We start from the raw sequence: 25,479 nt of genomic DNA on the forward strand, positions 1-25,479 counted from the left end.
GAGAACTGCTTGTGCCTGGAAGGCTGTCTCTCAGAGGGCCAGAAGTTACAGGGAGAGATGAGGAGGGAAACCTAGAGAAGGTGGCTTTAGAGTTTCAACCCTTTGGGATAAATCCTGAACACAAACATGAATGTGAAAAATCCCAGATCTAATCATCCGAGTTCCCTATTAGAAGTCTGAATTCAGGGAAATTCTTAAACACACACACACACACCCCGGTGAAATAACCAACTAAACTGGATGGTGGCAGAAGCGGAGAATGTAAACGGAAGTAGGTCTTTAGGGACGGAAGTCACTGGAAGTGGAGCCGCCTCTGGAAATGATGTGTGGACAATTGAACAGGGGCTGGAGTTCCCATTCCAGACCGTTGTAAAAGGAGTGGGGAGAATAGTTTTAACAGCTCTTGCTGTACTCAGAAGGGAAAACTGCACGCAAACCATAGTGTAAACTGGGCATTGAGAAGTCTAGACTTACTGGAAGCTGCCGACAAAGATTGAAGGACCTGAGGAAGAACTGGGAGAGCTAACATCCTTCTGAGTATTCCCTGGGGAAACATGTCTCTAATGTTGTTGAGGTGGTATAACAGCTATGGTACCCCACATTTACCCCACCAGTACCTGATGTTCAATCTTTGCAGAATCCGCGTGGAGACTGGAGCTTGACTGGATGTGCCCTGACAATCTGCTACGTAGCCAGTCTGCGTCGGTGCTAGCTGGGGTCTGCTCTGATTGGGCGATGGTGCTAGCTGGGGTCTGCTCTGATTGGGCGATATCCATACTGTGTGCACGCGTGCTCAGAAGCTTCAGTTGTGTCAGACTTCTGCCCCTAAAGACCTACTTCCGTTTACATTCTCCACTTCTGCCACCATCCAGTTTTGTTGGTTATTCCACCAGGGTGTGTGTGTGTCTAAGAATTTCCCTGAATTCAGACTTCTTATAGGGAACTCGGATGATTGGATCTGGGATTTTTCACTTTCATGTTTAGGATTTATCCCAAAGGGTTGAAACTCTTTGTGATCCCCTGGACTGTAGCCTGCCAGGCTCCTCTGTCCATGGGATTTTCCAGGCAAGAATACCGGAGTGGGTTGCCTTGGCCTCTTCCAAGGAATCTTCCTGACCCAGGGATTGAAGCCAAGTCTCCTGCCATCTCCCACATGGCAGGTGGATTCTTTATCACTGAGCCACCAGGACCACCCATCCATACTGCATTGGTGGTTAGTTATTTTGTATGTTTTTTAAAAATTTAAATTTTGTAGTCTCATCTGATATATAAGCTTAGAAGAGCATATTTGGGGTTACAGTGACAAGCTGAGAATTCTTGTAATTAATTCCAATATAAAAAATGTCTTCCACCAGAACAATGTTATACAGAGGTCATGGCAAGAGTCACAATAGGAGAAGTTATGGGAAAAACAAATGAATAAAGAAGAGAGATCCAGTCTGATCATGGTTAGATCAGCTGCAGACTGCCCTCCAATGCACACCATCCCTGATACAACTGCGTTGAAATTTGGATTCCGTGTGGAGTCAGACATGAGACTTCTCTCCAGGGATGAAGGCTGCTGTGTGTGGTCAATATGATCACGAGAGGCATTGTCTGGAGAGCTGTGGACTCCTTCTCAAAACAAGCAGCAGTCAGTTCAGTCCCCAAACTCTTTTTCTTATTCACCACATTTCTACTGGTAACTCCACATAATTTCTATGTCAGGGATTATGCCTAGCAAAATATGCCAAAAGGAAACACAATGTGAAACAGAGAGAAAAACAGAGATGTCAAGCCGGAAATATTTGCAAGAAAGTGTAAGTAAGCAAGTGCCTTGTTAACTGCCCTGAATGCTACTGAGAGTCAAGTCAAGTGGCAGAAACATTGATGTTGGGTTTGGAGATATGGGTGTAGTTGTTCATCTGGACAAGGGCAAGATCACAGATGTTTCTGGGGAGGAAGCCAGATTGGAATTCTTTGAAGACTGAGTTGGAGGTGAGGAAGTAGATACTGGTGAGGGCAACTTAAAACAAGAAACTAGTGAATGCAACCAGAAAAGAAGCAGAATCACAGGGACAGAGAACAAACTAGTTATTACCAGCGGGGAGGCTGTTACTGCTGCTAAGTCACTTCAGTCGTGTCCGACTCTGTGCGACCCCATAGACGGCAGCCCATCAGGTCCCCCGTCCCTGGGATTCTCCAGGCAAGAACACTGGAGTGGGTTGCCATTTCCTTCTCCAATGCATGAAAGTGAAAAGTGAAAGTGAAGTCCCTCAGTCGTGTTCGACTCTTCGTGACCCAATGGACTGCAGCCTACCAGGCTCCTCCGCCCATGGGATTTTCCAGGCAAGAGTACTGGAGTGGGTTGCCATTGACTTCTCCAAACAGTGGGGAGGAGGCAGGGGCAATAGAAGGGTGAGGGAGGAGGAAATACAAACTACTGGATGTAAGAGGCTCAAGGGGCCTTCCCAGGTGGCGCAAGTGGTAAAGAATCTGCCTGCCAGTGCAGGAGATGCAAGGGTTGCAGTTTCAATCCCTGAGTTGGGAATATCCTCTGGAGTAGGAAATGAAAACCCACTTTATTATTCTTGCTTGGAAAATTCCATGGACAGAGGAGCCTGGTGGGCTACAGTCCATGGGGTCATAAAGAGTCAGACAGACACAACTGAGAGACTAAGCACGGCATAAGCTCGAGAATGTATTGTACAAATGGGGAATACAGCCAAGCTTTTGTAAAAACTCTTAAGTCGAAAGTAGCCTTTAAAATTGTATAAAAATATTTTAAAATTTTACACCCTCCCAAAAAAAGTTTAGTAACCTAATCAATAAATGAATTAGGTTTTGCTTTGCTTCAAGGCCATTTCTCTTTAGATCAACTTTCTACTATGTTGCAGGACTTACTCACACTTCTCTTCTCACCCAGATTCTGGTCCATTCCTCCAAACTATCTTTTCTTTTCTTACGCTAAGGACTTCTGTCCTCTGTATCAAACCATACTCTAGCCGGCCTTTTCGTTGCCTCTCCCCGACTTGATCACCATGCTCTATCCTGGTGTCATACTCCTTAGCGTGATCTGCTAAACCTGAAAGGCTCCATCCTTGAAAAGAGGAAAACATAGATGAAACTTAAAAGTTATTTTTTATTTCCTTTTAAAATATTTCCAATCAAAAACAGTTACTTAGGTGTCTACCTCCACCATTCTCCATAAGTTAAAAATAAATAAAGGGTAGAAAACTTTATTCTCCTCTTTAGCTGTTCAGCAGATGGTCAAGGCTTTGTGTTGTATGTGTGTGTGTGTGTGAGAGAGAGAGAGAGAGAGAGAGAGAGAGAGAGACAGGGAGAGAGAGAGAAAGAGAAAGGGAGAGAGACAAAATAGAATGTACAGGCTAGAAAGAGCTGAGAATCAGTCAGTGTAATTATTCAAGTCTCCAACTACATTTTTGGCAGGTGTATGTAGAAGCAGCTTGCATCTTCAAATTCCACTCTAGGTCTGAAGGTTACAGGACAGATTATAAACAGCTATTTGTACTTTCTTTACGTACACATGTTCTAATATATTTTCCATTAATCTTAACATAATCTGGGTACACACTTTTAAGTACAAGGAATTTTGTTCTTCCTTCTCAAGAGTTGTATGTTAACTTTTATTTCATGTCTTATTTGCATGCCTGGGACTTCAGAGCAACATTGAATAAAATAAGAAAAAATAGACATTTTTGTCTTATTCCTGAATTCTCATGTTTCAACATGAATTTTGATGTTGATTATTGATTTAGTACCTAAATGTTTTTTTATGTTATGAAAATATCCACTCATTCTTAGAAAAGTTTTTGTTTTTTTGTTTTAACGTGAAGAATGGATGTTGAGTACTGGAGAATACATTTTCAGGATCTACTATAATGCTAATATGATTTTCTCCTGTACCAACTGTGGTAAACTTTGCAGTTTCTAACTCTAAGTTATTCTTGCATTCTTACAATAAATTCAGCTTTCTCACAAACATTTATTTGTTGGTTGTTCTTTCACTAATTGGGTTTTGTTGAAAATATTTAGGATTATGTGAGACAATTATTTAGTGTCCACATTTACAAAAGAATGTTTAGGTTTTCTTCTATTATGTTGACAAATTTTGATATAGCAGTTGCATTAAAATGAAGTGGATTGCTTCCTAGAGTCTTCTAAGTACTAGATTACCTGTATAGTGTATTAATCTGGATAACACTAGTTGCTACAACAAACAATCCCAGTCTCAGAGCTTTAGCCCTGAGAGACATTAGCACCTTCAGATCTCAATGTGGGTACAGCTAGATGTGGGCAGATGCTGTGAGTCCTGGAACTGGCTCACTTGGGCTCACAAGAACTGACTGTGAGCATCTCCTCCCAGCAATGTGTCTAAAATCAGCATAGTTGGAGCCTCGCATTAAGAGAGAGTATGGAAGGTCCCTTTAGGACCTTTTATAGGTCAGACCTGGGATTCCCTGGTAGCTCAGATGGTAAAGTGTCTGCCTGCAATGAGGAAGACCCCGGTTTGATCCCTGGGTCGGGAAGATCCCCTGGAGAAGGAAATGGCAACCCACTCCAGTACTCTTGCCTGGAAAATGCTATGGACGGAGGAGCCTGGTAGGCTACCATCCATGGGGTCACAAAGAGTCAGACACGACTGAGCGACTTCACTTTACTTATAGGTCAGACCTGGAAGTGGTATCCTTCATTTCTGCTGACATTGCACTGGCCATATCTTGTCACAGGGGTTCATAGATGCAAAGAAGATGAAAAATCTGAATGCCATCCTTCTATGTGTGTGTGTAGGTCTCCTTTGGGACATTTGCTTCTGTCCCATGGACCTGTCTATTCTGGTACCAGGACTAACTATGTTATTACTATAGCATAACATTTTCAGATCAAGTTATCCCTTACTTGCTTTTCCCCAATATTTTATTTACTATCTTTGGACATTTGTTTTTTCAGATTGATTTCAGAATTCTTTTGTCAAACTCCAAGAAAAAGATTATATTTATACTTTATTTAAATCACATTGATTTTATAGATTATTTGGTGGTAAAACTGACAAATTGATGCAGGTATTACACTAATACATTAACTAATATTAAATAACTCCTTAATTCCTGGAATTAAATTTCCTAGATCATTACCCACGGATCAAACCCAGGTCGCTCACATTGTAGACAGACACTTTACCATCTGAGCCACCAGGAAGTCCTATTCTTTGAATAATTTCAGTCAAAGTTGAATGGTTACGATTTGACTTACGACTTGACTTAGGGTATGACTTTGTACATGTAAATGACAATTGGGATTGGCATCATGTCTGTCTGTCTCTCCTTCCCCTCTCTTACATATCATTGTCAGGTTTTATTATTAACGAGAAAACTAAATGAAAATGGTCTTATCATCCTTTTCTTATTTTTATAATGACCAGGAAATCATCTGATACTGTTTGCCAACATTTATTTTATTTATTTACTCATTTAAAGTTTTGGCCATGCCACACAGCATGCAGGATCTTAGTTCCCCAATCAAGGATCAAATCTGCATCCCCTGTAGTGGATGTACAGAATTCTAACCACTGGATCGCCAGGGAAGCTCCTCGTTTGCCAGCTTTTAAAGTGTATTCCACAGTTTTTGGTTTATTTGATTTTTCCACTTCTTTCTGAATCTATTATTTTAGTAATTATACTCTTAAATCTCTTAATTGAGATTCTCAAAATCATTAGCATACAATTGAACAGAATTATGCCAGGGGTGGGGAAATGGGGAATTGCTTGGTAAGAGGCACTTTCAGAGAGAATGCTCGTAGTGACGATTCGGTCATGTGTAAGCTTGTGAAAATTCACTGAAAATTACAGAAAATCAGTGCCTCTTATTGTATACAAATGACACATCAATAAAGTTGATTTCTTAAAAAAAGGACTTTAAAACATTTAGTTATTTTCAATGCATCAGTAATATATTAAGCATAGTTGTATTTTTCAGCCTTACATTTGTAGTTACCTGTGCTATACAGTGGGACCTTGTTGTTTATCCATTATATATATAAGTATGTTTAAGATTGCCAGGAGAAATATCAATAATCTCAGATATGCAGATGACACCACCCTAGTGGCAGAAAGTGAAGAGGAACTAAAGAGCCTCATGATAAAAGTGAAGGAGGAGAGTGAAAGAGCTGGCTTGAAACTCAACGTTCAGAAAACTAAGATTGTGGCATCCAGTCCCATCACTTCATGGAAAATAGATGGTGAAACAATGGAAACAGTGACAGACTTGATTTTCTTGGGTGCCAAAATCACTGCAGATGGTGAAAGCAGCCATGAAATTAAAAGACACTAGCTCCTTTGAAGAAAAGCTATGACCAAACTTGACAGCATATTAAAAATCAGACATTACTTTGCCAACAAAGATTCCTATAGTCAAAGCTATGGTTTTTCCAGTAGTCATGTATGGATGTGAGAGTTGGACTATAAAGAAAGCTGAGCACTGAAGAATTGATGCTTTTGAACTATGGTGTTGGAGAAGACTCTTGAGAGTCCCTTGGACAGCAAGGAGATCCAACCAGTCCATCCTAAAGGAAATCAGTCCTGACTATTCATTGGAAGGACTGATGCTGAAATTCCAATACTTTGGCCACCTGATGTGAAGAACTGACTCATTTGAAAAGATTCTGATGCTGGGAAGATTGAAGGCAGGAGGAGAAGTGGATGACAGAGGATGAGATGGTTGGATGGCATTACCGACTTGATGGACATGAGTTTGAGCAAGCTCCAGGAGTTGGTGATGGACAGGGAAGCCTGGCATGCTGTAGTCCATGGGGTTGCAAAGAGTCAGATATGACTGAGTGACTGAACTGAACTGATATGGGGACAGATGTTAAATAGACTTATTGTGATGATTATTTTGCAATATATACAAATATTGAGTGACTTCACTTTCACTTTTCACTTTCATGCATTGGAGAAGGACATGGCAACCCACTCCAGTCTTCTTGCCTGGAGAATCCCAGGGATGGAGGAGCCTGGTGGGCTGCCATCTATGGGGTCACACAGAGTCAGACACGACTGATGCAGCTTAGCAGCAGCAGCAGAATCATTATGTTATACATCTAAAATTGATACAATGTTATATATTGATTATGCCTCAATAAAAACTTAAAGAATCTGGTTCCAATGTTAAGAACCAAGCAGTATCAACTGATCTCCCCGATGAAGACCCTCTGCATCATTACTTTCTTATATTAATATACAGTTTTCCCTGAGCAGGTGCTCAATAAATAATTGAAAAATTAGAAAATAGATGGACAAGATTAAGCAGCCATTCTCCAACACCAGGTATAGAAAGTATATATTCATAACACACTATCTTTGGATGGATAGTGGGCTTCTCCTCATTCAAATGACAAGTCACTGATGCAACACTTACTATAGTGCTAGGCACTTAAAGTGTCTCATGTATGCCTCACGTATGCTTATGGAATAAATGCAAATTACTCATGAGAAAGGAATTCTCCCATTGTATTGGTAGAACATCAGAAGTAAGAAACATAAGATTGCCCTGATCTTCATATATTGCCTGTCTAGTACCAATGGTTAGTGGAAATTTCATCCAGCCTATCACTGACTGAATGGTGAGTCAGTTTTACACACTCTGCAAGTGTGAGTAAATTAGGAAACACAGAACAACTGCTATACCCAGTGTCAAAGAGGAGGTGGAACTTTAGTCCACTTAATGTACCAGCATTCTGTCCCCACAATTATAATTTGCAATGTAACATATAATAAGGTGACCACTCTCCTGGTCGTCTCAGCCAGGGACTGAGGGATTTCCCAGATAAGCAGCTTTCAGTGTTAAACCAGACAAGTTAGGCAAATCTGGAAAGTCCCAGACAAATCAGGATGAGCTAGTTACCCTATGTGTAGAGCTGAACACATACAGCATGTTTTATATCATAATTAACAAACAGCGTATTTTATAGCAATGAAGATGGAATAAGACTCAGCATAGAGCTAGCATTTTAGAGACTTAGGCTGTGAACTGACTGTAGCATAGTCTCCACAACAGATAGGATTCACACATCAAGTGATTTATTTTAATGATATAAGAGTGTTTTTTAAATAAAATTTTGAGATTTATGAAGATAAAATATTTAAGCAATATGCAAAAACAAAGTTCTTAAGAGTTATGTCTTTGAAAAGTGCAATATAGTAAAACCTAATCAATTTTTATAAGTATCAAAAAGATAAGAGAATTGAAGCATGTTGCTAGAATTGCTAGAAGTTCATTTTCTACAATATTAACAGAAGGAGGAAAAGAAGCAGACCTGTGGTGAGGCCGTTGGTTTGGTCTTTGTTGCTGTTCAGTTGCTAAGTTGTGTCTGACTCTTTGTGACCCCAGGGACTGCAGTACGCCAGGCTCCCTTGTCCTTCACTATCTCCTGGAGTTTGCTAAAATTCACGTCCATAGTCAGTGATGCTATCTAACCATCTCATTCTTTGCTGCCCTCTTCTCCTTTTGCCCTCAATCTTTCCCAGCATCAGAAAATTAGGAGAATTGTTCGTTTTCCAATGGGTCGGTTCTTTGCATCAGGTGGTCAAAGTATTGGAACTTCGGTTTCAGCATGGGTCCTTCCAGTGATTATTCAGGATTGATTTCTTTTAGGATTGACTGGTTTGATTTCCTTGCCATCTGAGGGATTCTCAAGAGTCTTCCCCAGCACCACGGTGGTGTAAGTCTGCTTCACCGGTGACATTTATAGACTCTGAGGGCAAGGATGCCCATGTTGATCAGTTTGCTATGCTGATTACCCAACCTCACCCAGGTTTAGGAGACCATGTTGGAACCTAGGGACTCTTTCTGACCTTGATCTGTCATCAGGAACATCAACCATTTACCAAAAGTGCCAAGTGACTGGACCCTTGGGGTTAGTTCATTTCAAAAACAACTGGATTTACTACCAAGATATAGAAAAACATTGCAAACATAAAACAGCAAAAATTTGTAATGTAAAGAACGAAGACTCTAACCCTGATCTAAACCAGACTGTTTTCCCCTTGGCTCCCTTTCTTTTTCCCTTAATTAAGCTAACTGGAAAGGAGAGGTTTTCATCCAGACAAAAGGGCATCTCCCTACCCTAATCCCTAGGACAAAACAGAGAATCCGGTCTGGAATTGAATTTGAAATACTAAAGAAAAATGACTACCAGCTTAATGCTGTCACTGTCCTGTGTTTATTTTTCTTTCTTTTATGTCTGATGTCAAGGAGAAAAATAATGTCATGTGCTGGAAATGTGAGCGTGTTTGCATTTTGAGATAATTAGAATTAATGTTGGAGGGCCAAGTGAACGCCAAAAAAATCCCTGTGCTTCCCACGTGTGTAAAACATTTTGTAACGACTTTCACTTAGTCTGGGAGCCTGGCGAGCTGCTGCAAACCACCTAGATCCAAATGGCAGAGCTTCTTTGTCAAAAAGAAAAAAGCGTACATATTGGAAGTTAGAAATCAGGGCATTAGGAAAACAGATGCCCTGATTTCAAGTCTCTTTTTCTATTTGGGTTTTTTTTCCATCTCTGTTTCCTTCTTTTCCTGCCTGGATGCCAGTGCTCCTAGCACTCATGGTGACGATCCTTCATTGCACAGCTAGTGTAAAGGCAGGACTTTTAGAGAAAGGGGCAGAAATGAATCTTCCTTCAGGAGCTGGAAACTCTGGGAACTGGGTGCTGAGCCATCATCTGGGAGATTCATTGAGCAAGGAGGCCCAGACACAATGGTCATTTGTGTGGGGCAGACAGTACTTAACAGGATGTTTGACATTTCAATAGACTGTTTTGCCAACTGTACACACAATGTGAATCATGCAATAAAAAAAAAATCTCTTGCTTAAAATCTTTCAGTAGTCTTTTGACACCCAGAGGGTAATTCCAAACTGCTAACCTCCTTGGTCTGAGGCCCAAGGCTTTTCTTGCAATAGGTTTTCTTTCAAACCCTGGTTTCATTTTCCTTCTGCTCATCCCATGTACATAGGTCACAGGTGTCAAATACCTAGCCGTGCCTTGAACTCACTGAGCTGGTCCACAGATAACTTTCCTCCATTGGAAACTCTTGCTCATCTTTATGCATAGCCGAAAATTTAGCATCTAGTAGATGGTCCATATTTTTACTGAATGTATATCAAAACTCAACTCCAATATCATTTCCTCTGACTCCCCAGGGTGGAATAAGAACTCTATTTTCTGTGCTTCCACAATTCCTTGAATAGGCTTTTGGCACAGTGATTCACAACTAGGTGTGACTTTGCATCCCAGGAACTTTTGACAATGGAGACAATTTTGGTCAGTACGCTGAGTGGATGCTACTGGCATCTATTGGATGAAAATTAGAGATGTTGGTAAACCTTCTGTACTACACAGGACAATCCTCAACAAATAAATATCTGACTCAAGATATCAATAATGCTGAGGTTGAGTAACCCCATTTAGTATCTTATCTTTTGGGATAGTCATCTTAGGGACATCTGTCTACTCTATGAGAGAGGAAGCTCCTTGATATCAAGGACTATATCTTAATTATCTTTGGATTCCCATTACCCTTCACACTGGTGCAGATGCACATTGTACAAGATGCTCAATGAGTGTTGAATGAAATGGATAATAGAAGAAAGGAATAATGCATTGCAGGAGTGTTCCGTTGTGATCATTCTCCAAGGAATTATGAAAAATAATGACAAGGCTTGACCCTAGACTTGACAAACTAAAAGATAAGCTCAAAGAAGTCACTCAGTTTCAAGGAAATGGCATCTCTCCACTTTTTTCCACTTCAAGGGGACTTTTTTTTTCCCTTTCCAATGATGCATAGCCAGCAGTCCCATGTTGGAAAGTACCTTCTGCCTTGGGAGACATAGCTTCTACCTCACAGTACTTTTAGCCCCTAAAAATTCATACTAAAGGTTGATTTCCATTTTTATGCCAGTTCTCAGAATCACGGTCTCTTTGTAACTGGTGTCAGCTACAGTGTTCCAGAATGCCCCATAAATAGGCCCCTTTGGGGAGTTTTTGGAAGAGATATTTTGATACCTCCTCCATGCATAGTCACTTGGACTCTAGCCATTTGTCAGGGAAACCATTTGAAAAGGCAATTTGGAAGCCCACCCACATGATCCCAGCAGCTTTTTCTTCTTGCTGATGCTATTAGGCTAAAATTGGTCTGGTTTTGAATTTACCCAACCTCTCTGACTCAATAACTGGATTATGTTTAGAATAAGAACTTGAAGCAAAATGGTTCAACCAAGAAGTCTTTGGTCCTCAGAAACCTTCACAGGAACCTCCTGTTCATTTTGCGGTTCTTCCATAGAATTGTGGTTTGCTTTGATATGCTACAATCAATTATGGTCAAAGTTTGTGTCTGCCACAATGAAAATGTGAGGGATACAATTTTCATTTAATGTTTGTCTTCCCAGAAGGAAGACCCTATTTTGATGAATATCTGAGTTGGGATTATCTTTCAGTTCAGTTCAGTTGCTCAGTTGTGTTTGACTCTTTGGACCCCATGAATCGCAGCATGCCAGGCCTCCCTGTCCATCACCAACTCCCGGAGTTTACCCAAACTCATGTCCATCAAGTTGGTGATGCCATCCAGCCATCTCATCCTCTGTCATCCCCTTCTCCTCCTGCCCACAATCCCTCCCAGCATCAGGGTCTTTTCCAATGAGTCAACTCTTTGCATGAGGTGGCCAAAGTATTGGAGTTTCAGCTTTAGCATCAGTCCTTCCAATGAACACCTAGGACTGATCTCCTTCAGAATGGACTGGTTGGATCTCCTTGCAGTCCAAGGGACTCACAAGAGTCTTCTCCAACACCACAGTCCAAAAGCGTCAATTCTTTGGTGCTCAGCTTTCTTCACAGTCCAACTCTCACATCCATACGTGACCACAGGAAAAACCATAGCCTTGACTAGATGGACCTTTGTTGATAAAGTAGCAAAGTCTCTGCTTTTTAATTTGCTATCTAGATCGGTCATAACTTTCCTTCCAAGGAGTAAGCGTCTTTTAATTTCATGGCTGCAATCACCATCTGCAGTGATTCTGGAGCCCCCCAAAAGTAAAATCTGACACTGTTTCTCCATCTATTTCCCGTGAAGTGATGGGACCAGATGACATGATGTTCGTTTTCTGAATGTTGAGCTTTAAGCCAACTTTTCCACTCTCCTCTTTCACTTTCATTATGAGCCTTTTTAGTTCCTTTTCACTTTCAGCCATAAGGGTGGTGTCATCTGCATATCTGAGGTTATTGATATTTCTCCCGGCAATCTTGATTCCACCTTGTGCTTCTTCCAGCCCAGCGTTTCTCATGATGTACTCTGCATAGAAGTTAAATAAGCAGGGTGACAATATACAGCCTGACGTACTCCTTTTCCTATTTGGAACCAGTCTGTTGTTCCATGTCCAGTTCTAACTGTTGCTTCCTGACCTGCATATAGGTTTCTCAAGAGGCAGGTCAGGTGGTCTGGTATTCCCATCTCTTTCAGAATTTTCCATAGTTTATTGTGATCCACACAGTCAAAGGCTTTGGCATGGTCAATAAAGCAGAAATAGATGTTTTTCTGGAACTCTCTTGCTTTTTCGATGATCCAGCAGATGTTGGCAATTTGATCTCTGGTTCCTCTACCTTTTCTAAAACCAGCTTGAACATCAGGAAGTTCACAGTTCACATATTGCTGAAGCCTGGCTTGGAGAATTTTGATCATTACTTTACTAGCGTGTGAGATGAGTGCAATTGTGAGGTAGTTTGAGCATTCTTTGGCATTGCCTTTCTTTGGGATTGGAATGAAAACTGACCTTTTCCAGTCCTGTGGCCACTGCTGAGTTTTCCACATTTGCTGGCATATTGAGTGCAGCATTTTCACAGCATCATCTTTTAGGATTTGAAATAGCTCAACTGGAATTCCATCACTTCCACTAGCTTTGTTTGTAGTAATGCTTTCTAAGGCCCACTTGACTTCACATTCCAGGATGTCTGGCTCTAGGTGAGTGATCACACCATCATGATTATCTGGGTTGTGAAGATCTTTTTTGTACAGTTCTTCTGTGTATTCTTGCCACTTCTTAATATCTTCTGCTTCTGTTAGGTCCACACCATTTCTGTCCTTTATCGAGCCCATCTTTGCATGAAATGTTCCCTTGGTATCTCTAATTTTCTGAAGAGATCTCTAGTCTTTCCCATTCTATTGTTTTCCTCTATTTCTTTGCATTGATCTCTGAGGAAGGCTTTCTTATCTCTCCTTGCTATTCTTTGGGACTTTGCATTCAGATGCTTATATCTTTCCTTCTCTCCTTTGCTTTTCACTTCTCTTCTTTTCACAGCTATTTGTAAGGCCTCCCCAGACAGCCATTTTTCTTTTTTGCATTTGTTTCCCATGGGGATGGTCTTGATCCCTGTCTCCTGTACAATGTCATGAACCTCTGTCCATAGTTCATCAGGCACTCTGTCTATCAGATCTAGCCCCTTAAATCTATTTCTCACTTCCACTGTATAATCATAAGGGATTTGATTTAGGTCATACCTGAATGGTCTAGTGGTTTTCCATACTTTCTTCAATTTAAGTCTGAATTTGGCAGTAAGAAGTTCATGATCTGAGCCATAGTCAGCTCCTAGTCTTGTTTTTGCTGACTGTATAGAGCTTCTCCATCTTTGGCTGCAAAGAATATAATCAATCTGATTTCGGTGTTGACCATCTGGTGATGTCCATGTGTAGAGTCTTCTCTTGTGTTGTTGGAAGAGGGTGTTCTATGACCAGTATGTTCTCTTGGCAAAACTCTTCTAGCCTTTGCCCTGCTTCATTCTGTACTCCAAGACCAAATTTGCCTGTTACTCCAGGTGTTTCTTGACTTCCTACTTTTGCATTCCAGTCCCCTATCATGAAAAGGACATCTTTTTTGGGTGTTAGTTTTAAAAGGTCTTGAAGGTCTTCATAGAGCTGTTCAACTTCAGCTTCTTCAGCGTTACTGGTCAGGGCATAGACTCGGATTACTGTGATATTAAATGGTTTGCCTTGGAAACAAACAGAGATCGTAAAATTTTTCCATCTTTGAGAGAACTCTACCCAATTGTCTTCTTGAAATGTGAATTTATTACATGCATATAACTTAATAAAACAATTTATTAAACTTAATGACTCCTTCACAATACCCCTTTGATTATTTGGAACAATAACAAACAATTATCACACGTTATGATGTGCAAATAAGAGATGGGGATTTGGTGAAGGAAAACACAGGAAATTTACATTATCCCCAAAAAGCTTTGTTAGGGACCAGGAAGTGTAGAGATGAAAGGCCTACAGACAGAACATGACAATAAATGGTTGAAAGATGTTATGTAAATGATGGAGAAATGAAGAATTCAGAATATGAGGAAACTAGAATGTCTAGTCTAGTCAAGGCTATGGTTTTTCCTGTGGTCATGTATGGATGTAAGATTTGGACTGTGAAGAAGGCTGAGCGCCGAAGAATTGATGCTTTTGAACTGTGTTGTTGGAGAAGACTCTTGAGAGTCCCTTGGACTGCAAGGAGATCCAACCAGTCCATTCTGAAGGAGATCAGCCCTGGGATTTCTTTGGAAGGAATGATGCTAAAGCTGAAACCCCAGTACTTTGGCCACCTCATGCAAAGAGTTGACTCATTGGAAAAGACTCTGATGCTGGGAGGGATTGGGGGCAAGAGGAGAAGGGGACGACAGAGGATGAGATGGCTGGATGGCATCACCGACTCGATGGACGTGAGTTTGAGTGAACTCTGGGAGTTGGTGATGGACAGGGAGGCCTGGCGTGCTGCGATTCATGGGGTTGCAAAGAGTCGGACATGACTGAGCAACTGAACTGAACTGAAATGAGAAGTGTAGATTAAAGTTCTTGGAGATGCTTCATCAGAGAAGACGAGGACATCAATGCTTCTTCATACGCTCTACCAGACCCTCGTGTAGTATACTTTGTTTCTCTGCTTTGGTATCCTCAAACCTTGAGTGGCTTATCATGTGTCATCTCTGTTCTCTCATATCAACATCTCCTGGTGGGCAGAAGGCACAGATTTCTCAATGATGGACTCCCATAGCAGATGCCACAGTGTCTGATGCAGAGATTTAAGTGGACCTTAGTTGAAAAGAAAGTGATAACTATCCATGGTGTTTTATATACACTGGACAGAAGTGCTTACTTTAGTAGCATATAAAAGAAAGCAAGAGAATGTGGCATGTAGTTTCCCTTGCTATCTGAAAGCAGAGCGTTCCTATGAAACCCTTCATAAGCCAAAATGATAAAGAGAAGAAGGAATTACTTTAGGACACATCTTGCTAAGGGCTGCATGAGATCAATGGAGATAAAGCACAGATTTTCACAGACAGGTCAAGGTGATGGGAGCTGGATGCTGAGATGCTGAGTGGAGTTTCTGGGGAAGGAGCTTGGCAGGGCTGTTCTCAATGCTCAGAATGCCCACTGTCTCTATAAATGAAAATGAAAGTGTTAATTGCTCAGCAGTTTCTGACTCTTTGCAATGCCATGGACTGTAGCCCACTAGGCTCCTCTGTCCATGAAATTCTCTAGGCAAGCATATTGGAGTGGGTAGCCATTCCCTTCTCCAGGGGATCTTCCCGGCCCAGGGATTGAACTCTTATCTCCTGCATTGCAGGCTGATTCTTTACCATCTGAGCTGCCAGAGAAGCCCCCACCTCTATAATGGCTAGATGCAAAAGAAACCCTGATGCTATTTTTGCTTTTTTGTGTTTTTTCATAGAAGTGAACACCCTCTTCAGATTTCTTCCACTTGGTGAAAATAGGTACTTGACACAGGTCTTTCATAAAAAGGGGGAATACTTTCACTCCCTAGTATGAAAGGAGGAGGCCCAATGGATTACCGGTCCCGGTGTCACCACCACCATCTGATGCTTCCTCCCGCTATGCCAAAGTCCAGTTGCTTTTTTCCCCTTCCAGGCTTACAAAGGGTAAAAATTTGCTGTGTGTTCCCACTTAAAATAGTTCATTCAGTTTTATTCCCCCACCAACATTCCTAAAATGACTATAATTCAAAATAATTTGAAAGCCACATTAAAATAAAATCAGAATCCACAAGTCACTGCCTTCACCTCTTTCTTCATTGGCCTAATTCACAACTTCCTTAGAGTCTAGAATTTACTCCAGGGCAATTCTGCAAATATTCTGTATTTAATGGTAGTTTGGAGTTTGAGATCATTATTCATGCTCATGAATTGCACTAAATTTACACACAAATTTTACTTGTCCCATTTCCTAATTACTGAGAAGGAGTAATGTGGTAGCATCTTCTTCTAGGAAAAACATCTTGAGTGCTTTTGCACATGTTTTGCATTTGGCATAACCTAAAACACATTGCCCCACAAAACTTTTTCCCTTAACTCTTAAGCCCCCGAGCATTTCAATAGAAACACAATACTTTTTATCTGGATTCATTTACACTCTCATTTGCTCATCAGCATGGTGTTTTGTAAGAGATATTTAATATTCTCTAGGAGCCCTTTTTCTGCACATTTCAAAGTTTTTCCTGTAGGAAACACTGTGTTCCAAGCCACACATCGAGTCTGAATCCAGAAAACAGGAATTAGGTAAGCTCTAAATTTAGTGAGTTTCAAGTAGTCCTGAGCACAACTCTCCATTATCCATATGATGTGGTTTCCAAAAATGGGAAGTGAGTACCCAAGGTGAAGGAGACTGGTCCTGGTGGCTTAACTGTGATTCAGCACTCATGCTTTACTCTCACTCTTACTGTGTTGATTCTAAGACAGTGTCTTTTTCAAGAAACAGGTGTCACCACTGATGAGTCCTCTCTGGGAGTAATACACTTTCCGGAGTGACTTTCTCCTACTGGAAGGGAAGGGCCAGCACAGTGAGTAAGCTGCCTGTCATTGCGGCCTCAGGTTGCTCTCACCCATAACCATAACTGAACTTATCCTTCCTGAAAAGGATCCAGGCTTAGAGTTGACTCTCTTGTCACATTTATTTTTATCAAGAGTGAGTGTGCACTCAGTTGTGTCCAGCTAGTGATGACCAGATGATATCTAGCAGTACTAACTGTTGTAAACGAATAATTCCACAAATGACCACCCTCCAGACTGACTTATTTCTGGTTTGTTCTTTCTCTGCTTCTTCTCTTCACTATGGGGATCGTGGCCTTCCTATGTTCTTTGGTTTAAATAATTATGTTATTCTTATAATTGATTATCTGTCTGTAGAATTATATTATGATCACCTTCAGATTTGACATTACATTTTTTATTGCTTTCTGTATATAATCTGTTTACAGCTGCTCCTAGACTTTGGGTTCCTAAAAGGATGAACAATTTCTATAACTGATTCACCCTGTCCATTAGGAACAAGCCTCAGATCAGATCAGTCACTCAGTCGTGTCCGACTCTTTGCGACCCCATGAATCGCAGCACACCAGACCTCCCTGTCCATCACCAACTCCCGGAGTAACAAGCTTCAGTAGTGCACAATTTGAGTCCCCAGGTTCCCTTCCAATCTGAATGCTTGTAATTGTTGGATTTTTCTTTGTGACAAGCGCACCCTCATGCCTGAGAAGACTGGTTCAAAAAATAGATGAGTTGGTTTTTCTCTTTTGATTATTTACTTTTCCATCAAAACCAACTACTGAAGTAATTATTTGGTCAATCAGTACACTTCCCTAAATGCATGCACATGAAGTTATCACATAATTATTAGATAATCAGATAAAGTCATACACTTATATTTTTATAAAATTAATGAAGTCCACTAAAAACTTGATGATAGAAAACTGATGGTCTGTTTTGAATGACTTGAGTCCATACATTTTAAATGTGATAAATTTCTGTGGAGACTTCCAGGTGGCCGATAATGCTGAAGGCTTAGATTCAAGGTTTGTGATGAGTGAATGCAGAGACTCTAAAAGCTCTCTGACTATCTGAAGACAAGATAAGAGAATCCACACATCTGCTTATCAGTCACATTGGCTTCCCAGCCTCCTAGGTAATGCTTACTCCTAGCAACCTTAGTTCTTATAAAAAATCTTATCCTCCATCTAAAAAGCAGATCAATTCAAGGGCTGCAAATAAAAGAGAGCCTTATTAAAGGCATATTCTCTTGGCATTGTTGCCAACAGGACTCCAAAGCATTCATCCTTGGGAATTATCATGTCCATGTTCTTAGGGTTGAAAAATCCTTGCAGAGAAGAAAGTAACTAATGTATTCTTTCTCTTCTCTCTGATTTTACTGGGTCAAGAGAAAAATTTGTAAACAGAGCTTGCTTTCATCATCTGCCAAACGCATGGATCCAAGGTTTTCTCCCAAGAACAGGCAATCTTATGGGCAGTCCCAGGGAATAACTACCCGTAAGAAGCAAAATATAGACTTAAGCAAGTGCCTTCTCATTAGGAAAACACAGATTCAAAATTTTAAATATGTAGGAAGACAATATTCTTAAGGAAATAAGCATTAAAAGTAAAGATAATGTGCTACTGATGGAGAGCATTGAGGCAATATAACATTTCATCTATTTTCAATATGCGGCCACTCCTCTCCACAAATTAACCTGGGTCTGAAAGAAATCAGACTGAAGTCAAATAAGAATTTGTATTTAGAATACTTTATCGTGTGTTTCTCATCAATCATGGATTTTTACATAAAAGTTTTAGAAATATATTATGGTTTGAAAATGCTTACTATCATAAAACCTTAAAGTGAAAGCGTCTTTCGAGATATAGCTGTGCAGTGCTGGTTTCACAGAGGAGAGAGACAAGGACTTAGAGAACAGAATTTTCAAAAAGACATAAGCATTAATATGGAACAAATCAGAGCAGAATTGAATTTCATGACTTTCAATAGTCTTTCTATTTTATTTGTTATTTAAGTATAGTTGATTTACAATGTTGTGTTAGTTTCATGTATACAGCAAAGTGATTCAGTTACATATATGTATACACACACACACACACATATATTCTTTTGCAGATTCTTTCCCTTATAGGTTATTTCAAAATATAGAGACTAGCTGCCTGTACTATACAATAGGCCTTTTTTGGTAATCTATTTTATATACAGTAGTGTATATATGTTTATCCCAAACTCCGAATTTATCCCTCCTATAGTCTTTTCCAGTATGATTGGGGTTAAAGAATGAGTTCTGATTTAAGGAAACAAATCATTTACAATTCCACCATCAAATACTATCTGTACTCTCTGTGTACTGAGATTTGACAGAGGTTAGGAAAAAGAGCAAGAGAATCTGTGCCGTAAATAATGTGTGACCTAAATAACAATATAAATATCAGGATACACCACCCATAGAAAATGTCAACTCAGATAATATATTTTTTTCATAAAATAATATCACTGACTTTTTAAAAATAGAGTTTTGTGTTTACTCTGCTTGAATATAAAGTATAATTAAACATTTGGGGAAAAAAGAAGCCAATTGCTCAGTCTCAGTTTCCTTACCAGTATGATGGAGAAAATAATTCTTAATTTGTCATGATTGATATGGGAGTTCTATAAGATAACGTGTGCAAGGCATCTAGTGTTGGGCTGGGCACATATTACGTACTCAGGGATTGCTGGTTTCCTTGAGGAATATTAAAACTCTTCTCATATCTTTTACTTGGCTACTTCAAATCTTTTCTGAATAAAATAGGGCATGCATTTATTGATACACAAAGAGTTCAGGAATGAATTGTAGGATTTTTGGTTGAAAATAGGATCTAGTTATTTTTACTTATGTTTGACTATGTCCAACTGTCCACATGACTTCAGATCTCCAGCCCTTTGTGTGCTGGCCTTTTATGAGATTAGCTTGCAGGTACGTTGGGTGACAAGGAGCCTGAATTCACCTTTCTGTGTATCAGTTAGTCCTTCATATGCATTGAGTGGTGTCTTCTAGATGCAATTGTGAATGTGATCTTATTTGGATGGTGTCCCTATGTATGTAATCAAGATGAGGTCATACTGCATTGGGTCCTAAATCCAGTCTGACTTTTGTCCCCCAGACAGAGACAGAAGACTCAGAAGGAGGATGGCAGGTGGAGACAGAGATTGGAGTTAAGAGGCCATAAGCCAAGCCAAGAAATGAATGATAAGGATGACTGGCAATCACTGGGTGGGGCAACAAAGAATCATTTCCCAGAGTCTTCAGAGAAAGCATGGCCCTGCCAACTCCTTGAGTTCAGATTTTAGCCTCCAGAACCGTAAAACAATACCTTTCTGTTGTTTTAAGCCATCCAGGTTGTGGTCATTTGTTTCAGCAGTAGCAGGGAAATGAATACACTTGCTCATACAAGTTCACGGGCATTTGGCAATGATTCTGCAGACCATCCTGTAGAATTTCTATCCCTTAGTAATCCTCACTTATGCCCAGATATAGGACTTGGATTTTGTGTTATCTGCAAATTCTATACCATTCCTGTTTTTTCCTTTAGAGAAGAATGTTGAGAAATGAGGTCATATCTGGTGTCTTTTTCAAGAAGTGCAGATAAATTTTCTCCCCTTGAATCCCAACACTCAGGCTTTCTTTAAGATAAATTTCCCATCCTGGAAAAGCAGAGACCTGCAAAATCCAGAAGGCCTTGGAGAAATATCATGAGTGTGCAGTCTCGGACAACTGGAAAGTTCATGCAAGAAAATATTTATGGTGAATTGACCTTGTGGATATTAAAGTGGGTTTTAGGATTTAGAACTTCCCTATTTGAACTTTCCCACTGGCCCCCTACTGTAACGATTGCACAAGGCATGACATGAAAAGCAGGTTTCTTTTCACCCGAGAATTTTACTCCCATAGAATGTTTCAGTTCATGTCAAACAAAGCATGTGTATTCAGACTTAGGTAAGGGTCTGACTTCATTCAGACAGTGCTACATGGGAACACAAAGAATGGTGTATTAAAATATAAATAAATTTCCACAGAACTTACTTGAAGCCAAAAAAGGATACGTACAGAAATACAGAAATACTAATCCATATTTCTCATTGGACTCTTCTATTGCAGTTTTCATTCTATTCATAGACTCTTGTGATAATCTCCAAACTGGACCTCTGCCTCTTTTCTCAGCCAAATTGTCCTTTCCACAAAGGAATCTGTGTGCAGCCTTGGGACTAGAATGGAAGATAGGAAAATGAAGAAGTTCAGACTTCTGTCTTTGAATACTCTGGATTCTGCAAAAGAAGCACACACACACACACACAATTTAGGATAAACTATAAATATAAAAGGCCTATGGCTGTAAAGAAAAAGATCAATTATTTTTTTCTTAAGAGGGTCAGTCTTCAAGGACAAAAGAAGGAATATTGGAGCTGGTCTTAGAAAGTGAGCAGGCATGAGAAAGAGAGATAAAGAGGAAGAGGGGGCTGGGAGAGAGACAGAGACAGTGACAGAAACAGAAAGAGAGAGAGAGAAAGAGAGGAAAAACCAAGTCTTGAATCCATGTACCATTCTGGAAGCTCTGTTTCAGACCAGATTAATCTACCTGTTGCACAGGGTCGAATTGTGTAACCCTCCCTTTTTATGAAACCCCAATATCCTTCCTGACTCTCCACCTATTTTTTCTATAGTGCAGTCCTGACCCCTCAGCTGGAATGTAAGATCTCCCACCATCACATCTCAATTGTATCCTCCTTACACACCTACCCCCCACTCTCCTCTGTTACATCAGCAGAGTGTTGTTCAGGACTTTGCCTCCATGGCTCGAGGCTCTCCCATTTCTTCCCCAGTCCCATCCCCACAGCCAATGTTTCAAAACCCAGTTGGGCATCACCTCCTCCAGGAAGTCCCTCTTCTTTCCTCCAGTTAGAGGTGTTCTTCAGGTTTCCAGATTCCCCAAACACTTCATTTAACCCTCTCCCATGATGTGTGTGGTAGATTGTTTCTATTTCCCACATATTTGCTCATAACCATGTCCATCCCTGTGAACTCTTCTGGTGGCCCAATGACATGAAATATGGCCAGTGACTTTCTCAGATCCTTGGAATGTGAGAGGGAAGGATGTGCCACTTCTACAGAAGCTTGAGGGATGCCATGCGGTGTGTCCATGGGGCCAGCATATCTCAGAAGGGGCTGCTCCTTTTGCCTGACTCTGGGGATGTTGGTGCTTCACTGGTAGCTCAGTTGGTAAAGAATCCACCTGCAATGCAGGAGACCTCGGTTTGGTCCCTGGGTTCGGAAGATCCCATGGAGAAGGGGAAGGCTACCCACTCCAGTATTCTGGCCTGGAAAACATGGGGTCACAAATGAAATGTGGTGTTGGAGAAGACTCTTGAGAGTCTCTTGGACTGAAAAGAGATACAATCAGTCAATCCTAAAGGAAATCAGTCCTGAATATTCATTGGAAGGACTGATGCTGAAGCTGAAACTCCAATATTTTGGCCACCTGATGCAAAGAACTGACTCATTGGTAAAGACTCTGATGCTGGGAGGGATTGGGGGCAGGAGGAGTAGGGGACGACAGAGGATGAGATGGTTGGATGGCATCACCAATTCGATGGACATGAGTTTGAGTAAGCTCCAGGAGTTGGTGCATGATCCATCTTTGGATTTATAATTTTCGTCACAGTGTCTGGCATTCAGTAATTGCTCATTGACTCATGTAGCAGACAAGTGAGTGACTGTAGGAAGTGTGTGTGTGATGCGTGTGTATGAGCGTGCAGGGCTGGGAGTGGGATGGCTGCAATGAGGAGAGGAAGAACCAGCTCATTTTCTTGTTCAAGTTAGTCATGACTCTTGATCCTTAAATCTTCCTGCCCTACTGGGCTCTATTATCAATTAGTCAGTTGGAAATTTATTTTTCATTTAGAAATTCATTTTACAGTCTTCAAGACAAAGAGAAAAATGTGTTTTGAGAGGATAGACTCTAGAAAGAGTGTAACCAAAAATTTAGATGAACAAAGTTAGATTTTAGGATAAAGGTATGTTAATATCATAGCCTGATGTGATGAAATAACAGACGTGGTAAGGATAACAGGGCATAGCCTAACTTCTGGGTCTCTTTGATGACCCCTGGGAAGGTATAGGAGGTATTAATAGATGTGTTAGAAGTTTCATGAAGTTTCCTTGGAAGGATGCATGGATCTGTGCATCATCAATCTTTATGTGTTTGCTAAAATGCAGGTTCTCATAGAGTAGTTTAATGGGTAAACATTTGAGGTAATATGTTTTTAACAAAGTCTCAGATACTGACTCTTGGATCACTCTGAGTAGCAAAGTGTTGAAAGCTTTGGGACTGAGTCAGCCACGGGACCGTATGCTTGATATCTTCTAGCAAAAAGAAGAGTAAGCAAAATCAGTTTCAATGCCTGATGGGAGTTTGGGACACAGCTAACCTTCCCGATACTGAGAAACTCTGTGCTCTGCACTTTTCTCAAAGTCAGAAAGGAAGCACCTGGTATGTGACACCCAGTGGACACCATAGCCAAGATGTTAAGAACACTAAGACTGGAGACAGGGCCTTGGGTTCAGTGTTCAGCTCTTCAATCTAATGGCTGGGTGACCATGCACTGTTGATTAACCTCTCTGTACCTCCATTTCCTAGTTTATAAAGAGAGAGAATATCGGAAAGCAGCTCGGATAGTGGAGGGGAGTGGGCCCTCCTTGGCAACAGGATCAAGATATTAACAGAGGACTTTTCTCACCATAGTTTTGAGTTGGGTGTCAATTTAAGAGCTATCATAAACCAAAGGGATATTGGAGTGATTCCAATTTGCAAAAGTTACAGAAATTGTTTGTTAAATGCTTCCATGATATTTGAATTCCCTCACTGACTTCAAATAAAACAAGAATTGAGAAGAAGGAAGGAGTTGAGAAAAGGAAACGAGATGCCGGTCCAGGTTCAATGCACGATACTGGATGCTTGGGGCTAGTGCACTGGGATGACCCAGAGGGATGGTATGGGGAGGGAGGAGGGAGGAGGGTTCAGGATGGGGAGCACATGTATACCTGTGATGGATTCATTTTGATATTTGGCAAAACGAATACAATTATGTAAAGTTTAAAAAAAAATAAAATTAAAAAAAAATAATAAAGAGCTGTTGTAGTACCTGTTGCAATGTTCCCTCTCAGGAGATATGTGGAAGGATGGGGTGTTACCTTCATCATCAGACCAGCAAGAGGTATATTTGCAACTGGAGAGTTTGCAAAGTGTCCCTGAATTTAGGAGATGCGGAGGGCATGGGTTAGACAACTAGAACACCTTCAGCCTATTACAAAAAGATGTAGGTCACTGTAGTGAAATTTGCTTGTGAGCCCAGCACTTGTTGAACCAAGGCACACTCATTCATTTTTTATGGAGCAGAGCATGGAGACGGACAGAAGGACACACACACACACACACACAGAGACAGAGACGCAGAGACAGAGAGAAAGGCCAGGCATGTGACAGTCTTGGGAGCTGTCCATGAGAAAGTGAAGAAACCCAGCAGTAGGAAGCTGAAGGTTAACATGAGATCCATAGAGATTTTCCATTTGGAATAGAATGTTTTTTTCAGGATCAAGGTAACAATGTAAATAAAGTCTCTGATGATGGAAACTCCAAATTACAAGGAAAGTGTCAACAAGGGAAGATATAAACCTTATTCAACTGCCAAGGGTTCAAGGTCAATCATACTCAATAAAGGCTTCTATTTCTTCTCTCCACTTAATCCTCTGCCTATTCCAACCTGATCAGAACATATCTAGCAAGTGCAGGGTCAGCAGAGAGGGAAATGTCAGTAAGAAAGAGAAATAAGTGCCTACCATCCTCCTTAAAACTGCAAGACTCAAGATTAAGGAAGGGATAGAGGACATTTTTTAAAGTTTGGTGTTTTGATTAAATCTTGGTCTGGACATTCTGACTTCAGAATCAAGACTTTTCAAGCTATCATTTAAGATCTATTGTGTGTCTAATATCCATGCAGAAAATTCTTGGGCTACCTGAAGTTTTCGTTTAGGTGCAATGGAGGATAACCTCGTTAAATAACTGTAATGAGATAACATCTGATGAGTCCATATGAGAAACGCAGGGCTGCATGAAGCACAAGCTGGAATCAAGATTTCCAGGAGAAATATCAATAACCTCAGATATGCAGATGACACCACCCTTTATGGCAGAAAGCGAAGAACTAATGAGCCTTTTGATGAAAGTGAAAGAGGAGAGTTAAAAAGTTGGCTTAAAGCTCAACATTCAGAAAACTAAGATCATGGTATCTGGTCCCATCACTTCATGGCAAATAGATGGGGAAGCAGTGAAAAGAGTGGCAGACTTTATTTTTTTGGGCTCCAAAATCACTGCAGATGGTGATTGTAGCCATGAAATTAAAAGATGCTTGCTCCTTGGAAGAAAAGCTATGACCAACCTAGACAGCATATTGAAAAGCAGAGACATTACTTTGCCAACAAAGGTCCATCTAGTCAAAGCTTTGTTTTTTTCCAGTAGTCATGTATGGATGTGAGAGTTGGACTATAAAGAAAGCTGAG

Source organism: Bos indicus, chromosome 4 (genome assembly GCF_029378745.1).
Source record: "Bos indicus isolate NIAB-ARS_2022 breed Sahiwal x Tharparkar chromosome 4, NIAB-ARS_B.indTharparkar_mat_pri_1.0, whole genome shotgun sequence".
Classification (NCBI taxonomy): domain Eukaryota; kingdom Metazoa; phylum Chordata; class Mammalia; order Artiodactyla; family Bovidae; genus Bos; species Bos indicus.